Here is an 8,551-nt window from a genome sequence, read left to right as displayed (position 1 = left end):
GCCTGGGGGTGAGTGACGCCCTCAGCCTCTGCTCACCCAGCGACCTGACTCAGGACCAGCTCCTCTGCTCACCCGCGACGACCTGACTCAGGACAGCTCCTCTGCTCACCCAGCGACCTGACTCAGGACCAGCTCCTCTGCTCACCCCAGCGACCTGACTCAGGACCAGCTCCTCTGCTCACCCAGCGACCTGACTCAGGACCAGCTCCTTCTGCGTCACCCAGAGACCTGACTCAGGACCACTCCTCTGCTCACCCAGCACCTGACTCAGGACCAGCTCCTCTGCCTCTGTTGGACGTGGCTGCAGGTGGAGGTGAGCACCACTTCATGTTCAACTACTCAGCAGGATGTCAGGACACAGATGTGTGTTAACAGCATCTGTTGGTGGTAAAGCTACTAGCAAGTTAAAATATCCACTGAATAAACGTTTACTTTGTTTAATATGTGAAATAAAACCAAAGTGAGGAGCCATCGTGAGACTGTTTCTATATTTCATTTTCAGCCGATTAAAATGAAAAAAAATAGCCTAAATTAAAATAAAATAAAATAAAATTGCCTAAAATAAAATAAAACATTGAACAACATTCAACCACTTCCTCAAAGGCTAATATAAAAGAAAGTGATGTTAAATCCAAAATGAAAAGAAGACCGCATCTAAAACTCTGTCAGTGATTTTTATTACGGCCGCAGCCGTGTTACTTTGTTTTTTCCCAGAAAATGTCTGCTTCCTGTTTTCTCTCCTGTTGCCATGGTGAATCACTGTATCGGAGCTCCATTGATGATGATGGCTTTTTACTAGTCGTCAAGCACGAGCTCAACTCAGAGTTAACATATTTAGAGTCGACTTACCGAACTCAGATCAGCTGTTCTGGAACTGAAAACTCAGAGTTTCACTTCACAGGGTCAGCTCAGAGTTCAGTGTGAGGAAGCAGACATTTTCTGGGAAAAAACAAAGTAACACGGCTGCGGCCGTAATAAAAATCACTGACAGATTTTTAGATGCGGTCGTCTTTTCATTTTGGATTTAACATCACTTTCTTTTATATAATCCTTTGAGGAAGTGGTTGAATGTTGTTCAGTGTTTTATTTTATTTAATTTTAGGCAATTTTATTTTATTTTAGGCAATTTTATCTTATTTTAGGCAATTTTATCTTATTTTAGGCTATTTTATTTATTTTATTTCATTTTAATCGGCTGAAAATGAAATATAGAAACAGTCTCACGATGGCTCCTCACTTTGGTTTTATTTCACATATTAAACAAAGTAAAAGTTTATTCAGTGGATATTTTAACTTGTAGTAGCTTTTACCACCAACAGATGCTGTTTAACACACATCTGTGTCCTGACATCCTGCCGAGTAGTTGAACATGAAGTGGTGCTCACCTCCACCTGCAGCACGTCCGACAGAGGCAGAGGAGCTGGTCCTGAGTCAGGTCGCTGGGTGAGCAGAGGAGCTGGTCCTGAGTCAGGTCGCTGGGTGAGCAGAGGCTGAGGGCGTCACTCACCCCCAGGACCCAACATTAGAGGCAGACACACACTTACTGTCTACAGATTCAATTAGAAGTCATTTCATCTTATAGTCAATGCGGCAGCAAACTAGAAACAGTGAAACTCTGAGTTTTCAGTTCCAGAACCATCTGATCTGAGTTCGGTAAATCCACTCTGAGTATGTTAACTCTGAGTTGAGCTCGTGCCTGACGACTAGTAAAAAGCCATCATCATCAATGGAGCTCCGATACAGTGATTCACCATGGCAACAGGGGAGAAAACAGGAAGCAGACATTTTCTGGGAAAAAACAAAGTAACACGGCTGCGGCCGTAATAAAAATCACTGACAGAGTTTTAGATGCGGTCGTCTTTTCATTTTGGATTTAACATCACTTTCTTTTATATTAGCCTTTGAGGAAGTGGTTGAATGTTGTTCAGTGTTTTATTTTATTTTATTTTATTTTAGGCTATTTTATTTAATTTAATTTTAGGCTATTTTATTTTAATTTAGGCTATTTTATTTTATTTTAGGCTATTTTAGGCTATTTTATTTTATTTTAGGCAATTTTATTTTATTTTAGGCTATTTTAGGCTATTTTATTTTAATTTAGGCTATTTTATTTTATTTTAGGCTATTTTAGGCTATTTTATTTATTTTATTTTATTTGAGGCTATTTTATTTATTTTATTTCATTTTAATCGGCTGAAAATGAAATATAGAAACAGTCTCACGGTGGCTCCTCACTTTGGTTTTATTTCACATATTAAACAAAGTAAAAGTTTATTCAGTGGATATTTTAACTTGTAGTAGCTTTTACCACCAACAGATGCTGTTTAACACACATCTGTGTCCTGACATCCTGCTGAGTAGTTGAACATGAAGTGGTGCTCACCTCCACCTGCAGCACGTCCGACAGAGGCAGAGGAGCTGGTCCTGAGTCAGGTCGCTGGGTGAGCAGAGGAGCTGGTCCTGAGTCAGGTCGCTGGGTGAGCAGAGGCTGAGGGCGTCACTCACCACCAGGACCCAACATTAGAGGCAGACACACACTTACTGTCTACAGATTCAACTACAAGTCATTTCATCTTATAGTCAATGCGGCAGCAAACTAGAAACAGTGAAACTCTGAGTTTTCAGTTCCAGAACAGCTGATCTGAGTTCGGTAAGTCGACTCTGAGTATGTTAACTCTGAGTTGAGCTCGTGCCTGACGACTAGTAAAAAGCCATCATCATCAATGGAGCTCCGATACAGTGATTCACCATGGCAACAGGAGAGAAAACAGGAAGCAGACATTTTCTGGGAAAAAACAAAGTAACACGGCTGCGGCCGTAATAAAAATCACTGACAGAGTTTTAGATGCGGTCGTCTTTTCATTTTGGATTTAACATCACTTTCTTTTGTATAATCCTTTGAGGAAGTGGTTGAATGTTGTTCAGTGTTTTATTTTATTTAATTTTAGGCTATTTTATTTTATTTTAGGCTATTTTATCTTATTTTAGGCTATTTTATTTTATTTTAAGCTATTTTATTTAATTTAATTTTTATTTTAGGCAATTTTATTTATTTTATTTCATTTTAATCGGCTGAAAATGAAATATGGAAACAGTCTCATTATGGCTCCTCACTTTGGTTTTATTTCACATATTAAACAAAGTAAAAGTTTATTCAGTGGATATTTTAACTTGTAGTAGCTTTTACCACCAACAGATGCTGTTTAACACACATCTGTGTCCTGACATCCTGCTGAGTAGTTGAACATGAAGTGGTGCTCACCTCCACCTGCAGCACGTCCGACAGGCAGAGCAGCTGGTCCTGAGTCAGGTCGCTGGGTGAGCAGAGGCTGAGGGCGTCACTCACCCCCAGGACCCAACATTAGAGGCAGACACACACTTACTGTCTACAGATTCAATTAGAAGTCATTTCATCTTATAGTCAATGCGGCAGCAAACTAGAAACAGTGAAACTCTGAGTTTTCAGTTCCAGAACAGCTGATCTGAGTTAGGTAAGTCGACTCTAAATATGTTAACTCTGAGTTGAGCTCTTGCCTGACGACTAGTAAAAAGCCATCATCATCAATGGAGCTCCGATACAGTGATTCACCATGGCAACAGGAGAGAAAACAGGAAGCAGACATTTTCTGGGAAAAAACAAAGTAACACTGCTGCGGCCGTAATAAAAATCTCTGACAGAGTTTTAGATGCGGTCGTCTTTTCATTTTGGATTTAACATCACTTTCTTTTATATTAGCCTTTGAGGAAGTGGTTGAATGTTGTTCAGTGTTTTATTTTATTTTATTTTAGGCTATTTTATTTCATTTTAGGCTATTTTATTTTATTTTAGGCTATTTTATTTTATTTTAGGCTATTTTATTTTAATTTAGGCTATTTTATTTTATTTTAGGCTATTTTATTTCATGTTAATCGGCTGAAAATGAAATATAGAAACAGTCTCACGGTGGCTCCTCACTTTGGTTTTATTTCACATATTAAACAAAGTAAAAGTTTATTCAGTGGATATTTTAACTTGTAGTAGCTTTTACCACCAACAGATGCTGTTTAACACACATCTGTGTCCTGACATCCTGCTGAGTAGTTGAACATGAAGTGGTGCTCACCTCCACCTGCAGCACGTCCGACAGAGGCAGAGGAGCTGGTCCTGAGTCAGGTCGCTGGGTGAGCAGAGGCTGAGGGCGTCACTCACCCCCAGGACCCAACATTAGAGGCAGACACACACTTACTGTCTACAGATTCAACTACAAGTCATTTCATCTTATACTCAATGCGGCAGAAAACTAGAAACAGTGAAACTCTGAGTTTTCAGTTTCAGAACAGCTGATCTGAGTTCGGTAAGTCGACTCTGAGTATGTTAACTCTGAGTTGAGCTCGTGCCTGAAGACTAGTAAAAAGCCATCATCATCAATGGAGCTCCGATACAGTGGTTCACCATGGCAACAGGAGAGAAAACAGGAAGCAGACATTTTCTGGGAAAAAACAAAGTAACATGGCTGCGGCCGTAATAAAAATCACTGACAGAGTTTTAGATGCGGTCGTCTTTTCATTTTGGATTTAACATCACTTTCTTTTATATTAGCCTTTGAGGAAGTGGTTGAATGTTGTTCAGTGTTTTATTTTATTTAATTTTAGGCAATTTTATTTAATTTTAGGCAATTTTATTTTATTTTAGGCTATTTTATCTTATTTTAGGCTATTTTATTTTATTTTAGGCAATTTTATTTAATTTTACTTTTATTTTAGGCTATTTTATTTATTTTATTTATTTTATTTATTTTATTTCATTTTAATCGGCTGAAAATGAAATATAGAAACAGTCTCACGGTGGCTCCCCACTTTGGTTTTATTTCACATATTAAACAAATTAAAAGTTTATTCAGTGGATATTTTAACTTGTAGTAGCTTTTACCACCAACAGATGCTGTTTAACACACATCTGTGTCCTGACATCCTGCTGAGTAGTTGAACATGAAGTGGTGCTCACCTCCACCTGCAGCAAGTCCGACAGAGGCAGAGGAGCTGGTCCTGAGTCAGGTCGCTGGGTGAGCAGAAGCTGAGGGCGTCACTCACCCCCAGGACCCAACATTAGAGGCAGACACACACTTACTGTCTACAGATTCAATTAGAAGTCATTTCATCTTATACTCAATGCGGCAGCAAACTAGAAACAGTGAAACTCTGAGTTTTCAGTTCCAGAACAGCTGATCTGAGTTCGGTAAGTCGACTCTGAGTATGTTAACTCTGAGTTGAGCTCGTGCCTGACGACTAGTAAAAAGCCATCATCATCAATGGAGCTCCGATACAGTGATTCACCATGGCACAGGGGAGAAAACAGGAAGCAGACATTTTCTGGGAAAAAACAAAGTAACACGGCTGCGGCCGTAATAAAAATCACTGACAGAGTTTTAGATGCGGTCGTCTTTTCATTTTGGATTTAACATCACTTTCTTTTATATCAGGAAGTGGTTGAATGTTGTTCAGTGTTTTATTTAATTTTATTTTAGGCTATTTTATTTAATTTAATTTTAGGCTATTTTATTTAATTTTAGACTATTTTAGGCAATTTTATTTTATTTTAGACTATTTTATTTTATTTTAGGCTATTTTATTTATTTTATTTCATTTTAATCGGCTGAAAATGAAAAATAGAAACAGTCTCACGGTGGCTCCTCACTTTGGTTTTATTTCACATAAACTCTGAGTTTTCAGTTCCAGAACAGCTGATCTGAGTTCGGTAAGTCGACTCTAAGTATGTTAACTCTGAGTTGAGCTCGTGCCTGACGACTAGCCATCATCAATGGAGCTCCGATACAGTGATTCACCATGGCACAGGAGAGAAAACAGGAAGCAGACATTTTCTGGGAAAAAACAAAGTAACACTGCTGCGGCCGTAATAAAAATCACTGACAGAGTTTTAGATGCGGTCGTCTTTTCATTTTGGATTTAACATCACTTTCTTTTATATTAGCCTTTGAGGAAGTGGTTGAATGTTGTTCAGCGTTTTATTTTATTTTTTATTTTAGGCTATTTTATTTAATTTTAGGCTATTTAATTTTAGGCTATTTTATTTTATTTTATTTTAGGCTATTTTAGACTATTTTATTGTATTTTATTTTATGCTATTTTTATTGTATTTTATTTTATTTTAGAGCTCATCTAAATGAATCTAAATTCTCCTCCTGGTGTAAAACGATGTGAATTATTTCTGCTTCAACATGATCGGACAGAAGGGAAGGACAGCTGTCAGACAGCTCTGTCAGACTCAGGGTTTCTTCAGGTGAACCTGCCAGTGAGCAGGTTATGTTCACAGAGTCAGTTTCCGCAGTAACAGACCCAGAGTTTAACTTACCTCTCTTTCTGGAACTGAACACTCAGAGTTTCTCTCATCTCAGGGTTAACAAACTCAGAGTTTTCACTAAACCCGCTTTCTGAAACGGGCCCCTCTTTTGGAACTGAAAACTCAGAGTTTCACTTCACTTCACTTCAGGGTAAGTCAGCTCAGAGTTCAGGGTGAGGCTCAGAGTTTGTTAAACTTGCTTCCTGAAACAGGCCCCGGGTGTGTAGCAGTCTCTCTGAGTGTGTGTGTGTGCGTGTGTGTGTGTGTGAGATAGATATGTTTGTTTGTTGTGTTGGCCTACTCTCCCTCTGAGGCAAAACTAAAGTGCTTCCTTGAATATAACTTCCCTGTGACACTGGCCTTCCTGGGAGTGGGAAGAATGGAGGAGAAGCACATCACGTCTGGTCTGGTTCTCCTCGACCAGGAGAACACAACCCCCCAAAATACTGCTTCTTGAAAGAAATCACACTTTTTTTTTTTTAATTCTATTTTTTGCTCAGTTTCACACATTCAATGTGTCATCATCCTGAGAAGAACATTTGCTGGTTTTGACACTTCGACAACCCCCCAAAAAACAAAATTCTACATGAAAAGGTTCGTCTTCCTAAACAAAACTGCTCGTTTCAAACGTGAAAAAAAATCCTCTTGAATAAAAATACTACTTGACAGATGTCACTTCTTACACATTATTTTCCCTCCAGAAGAACTAGAATAAAATGGTGGTTTGGTGGTTACCAAACAGGTTCTTCTACATGCAAAGTTTTACCATCCTAAAAAAAAAAAAAGAATTCACTGGATAATTTTACCCCACTCAGTTTCCTCCATGTGTAGTTTTCCTACTACAGAAAGGTTTTTTTCATCTGAAATTTTGTCTTTCCTCATTTTCCAACATGATGAAAAAAATGTGACAAAATCAAGAAAAGCACTCGTGCACACCGTCCACTCAGTTTAATGACAAAACGTTTGGGTTCTTAGACGTTCATCAGTTCTTTCATCTCATTTCACTCAAAAAATACTTTGTTTCACATACCGACAAAAAACGTTTGTTTCCTCTGAATAAGGGAAACTGATTGACAGGATACATCTGAAAGTTTTTCCCAAACAAATGAACATATTTTTTATATATCCCACATTCATTCATTCAACCTTTATTTAAGTCTTGAGAAGTCCTTGAGGGCAGTGATGTGGAGAGCACAAATAAAACGGGTGCAAAAATGTGATAACAAACAGAAACAACAAACATAATCTCAGAGCGAATAAACAGAAGAACAGACAAGAAGCAATGTGACAGAATGCAAATAAAACAGAAAACAAGTTCCACATGATCCAGAAATGCAGCAAACGAACAAAACTAATAAAACTGAGGAGAGTAAAAGATACGACAACAACACAGGACACGCAGTTACAAACAGTCATGCTCAAATGATGAGTGGTTGGAGGTCAAAGTCTTTATATCATTTTCAGCCGATTAAAATTAAATAAAATAGCCTAAAATAAAATAAAATAAAATAAAATAGCCTAAAATAAAATAAAATAGCCTAAAATAAAATAAAATAGCTTAAAATAAAATAAAATAGCTTAAAATAAAATAAAATAGCCTAAAATAAAATAAAATAAAATTGCCTTTAATAAAATAAAAAAAAAAAAAAAACACAAAATGCAAATAAAACAGAAAACAAGTGCTTGAATATGATCCAAACTGCAGCAAACGAACAAAACTAATAAAACTGAGGAGTGTAAGAGATACGACAACCACAACAGTTACAAACAGTCACACAGAGTGGTTGGGTTAGGGTCTTAAACTGACCTGCAGGAAGAACTTAAAGTTTCAATGTACGATGTGAAATGTGGGGCGGACTGATGAACCCGGTGTAGAGGAGTGAGACTCTGAAGCATGTCTGTAGAACGTCACCATAATCCAGGACAGACAAAAAGTCAGACTGGAGTTAGACTGTTTAAAGACTGTTTAAAGAGCGAGAACAGACAGATTTTTATGCACCTTGAAGAAACATTTTGTAATTCTCTATGTTGTGAAACCAGCTGAGCTTAGTGTCGTTTTTCCAGGCGGTCAAGACTTCTGAATAATATCCAGACGTGCAGCAACAGAGAGTGCACTCAGGGAAGTGAGTCAGGTTTACTGATGGTGTTGCTGACTGAAACTTTAGTTGTAGTTTCACATCTGTAGATGAGGAAGCTGACCTAAACAGCAAAACG

Source organism: Sparus aurata, chromosome 18 (assembly GCF_900880675.1).
Source record: "Sparus aurata chromosome 18, fSpaAur1.1, whole genome shotgun sequence".
Lineage (NCBI taxonomy): Eukaryota > Metazoa > Chordata > Actinopteri > Spariformes > Sparidae > Sparus > Sparus aurata.
The sequence above is the reverse complement of the archived record's forward strand: the minus strand, read 5'-3'. Positions refer to the sequence as shown.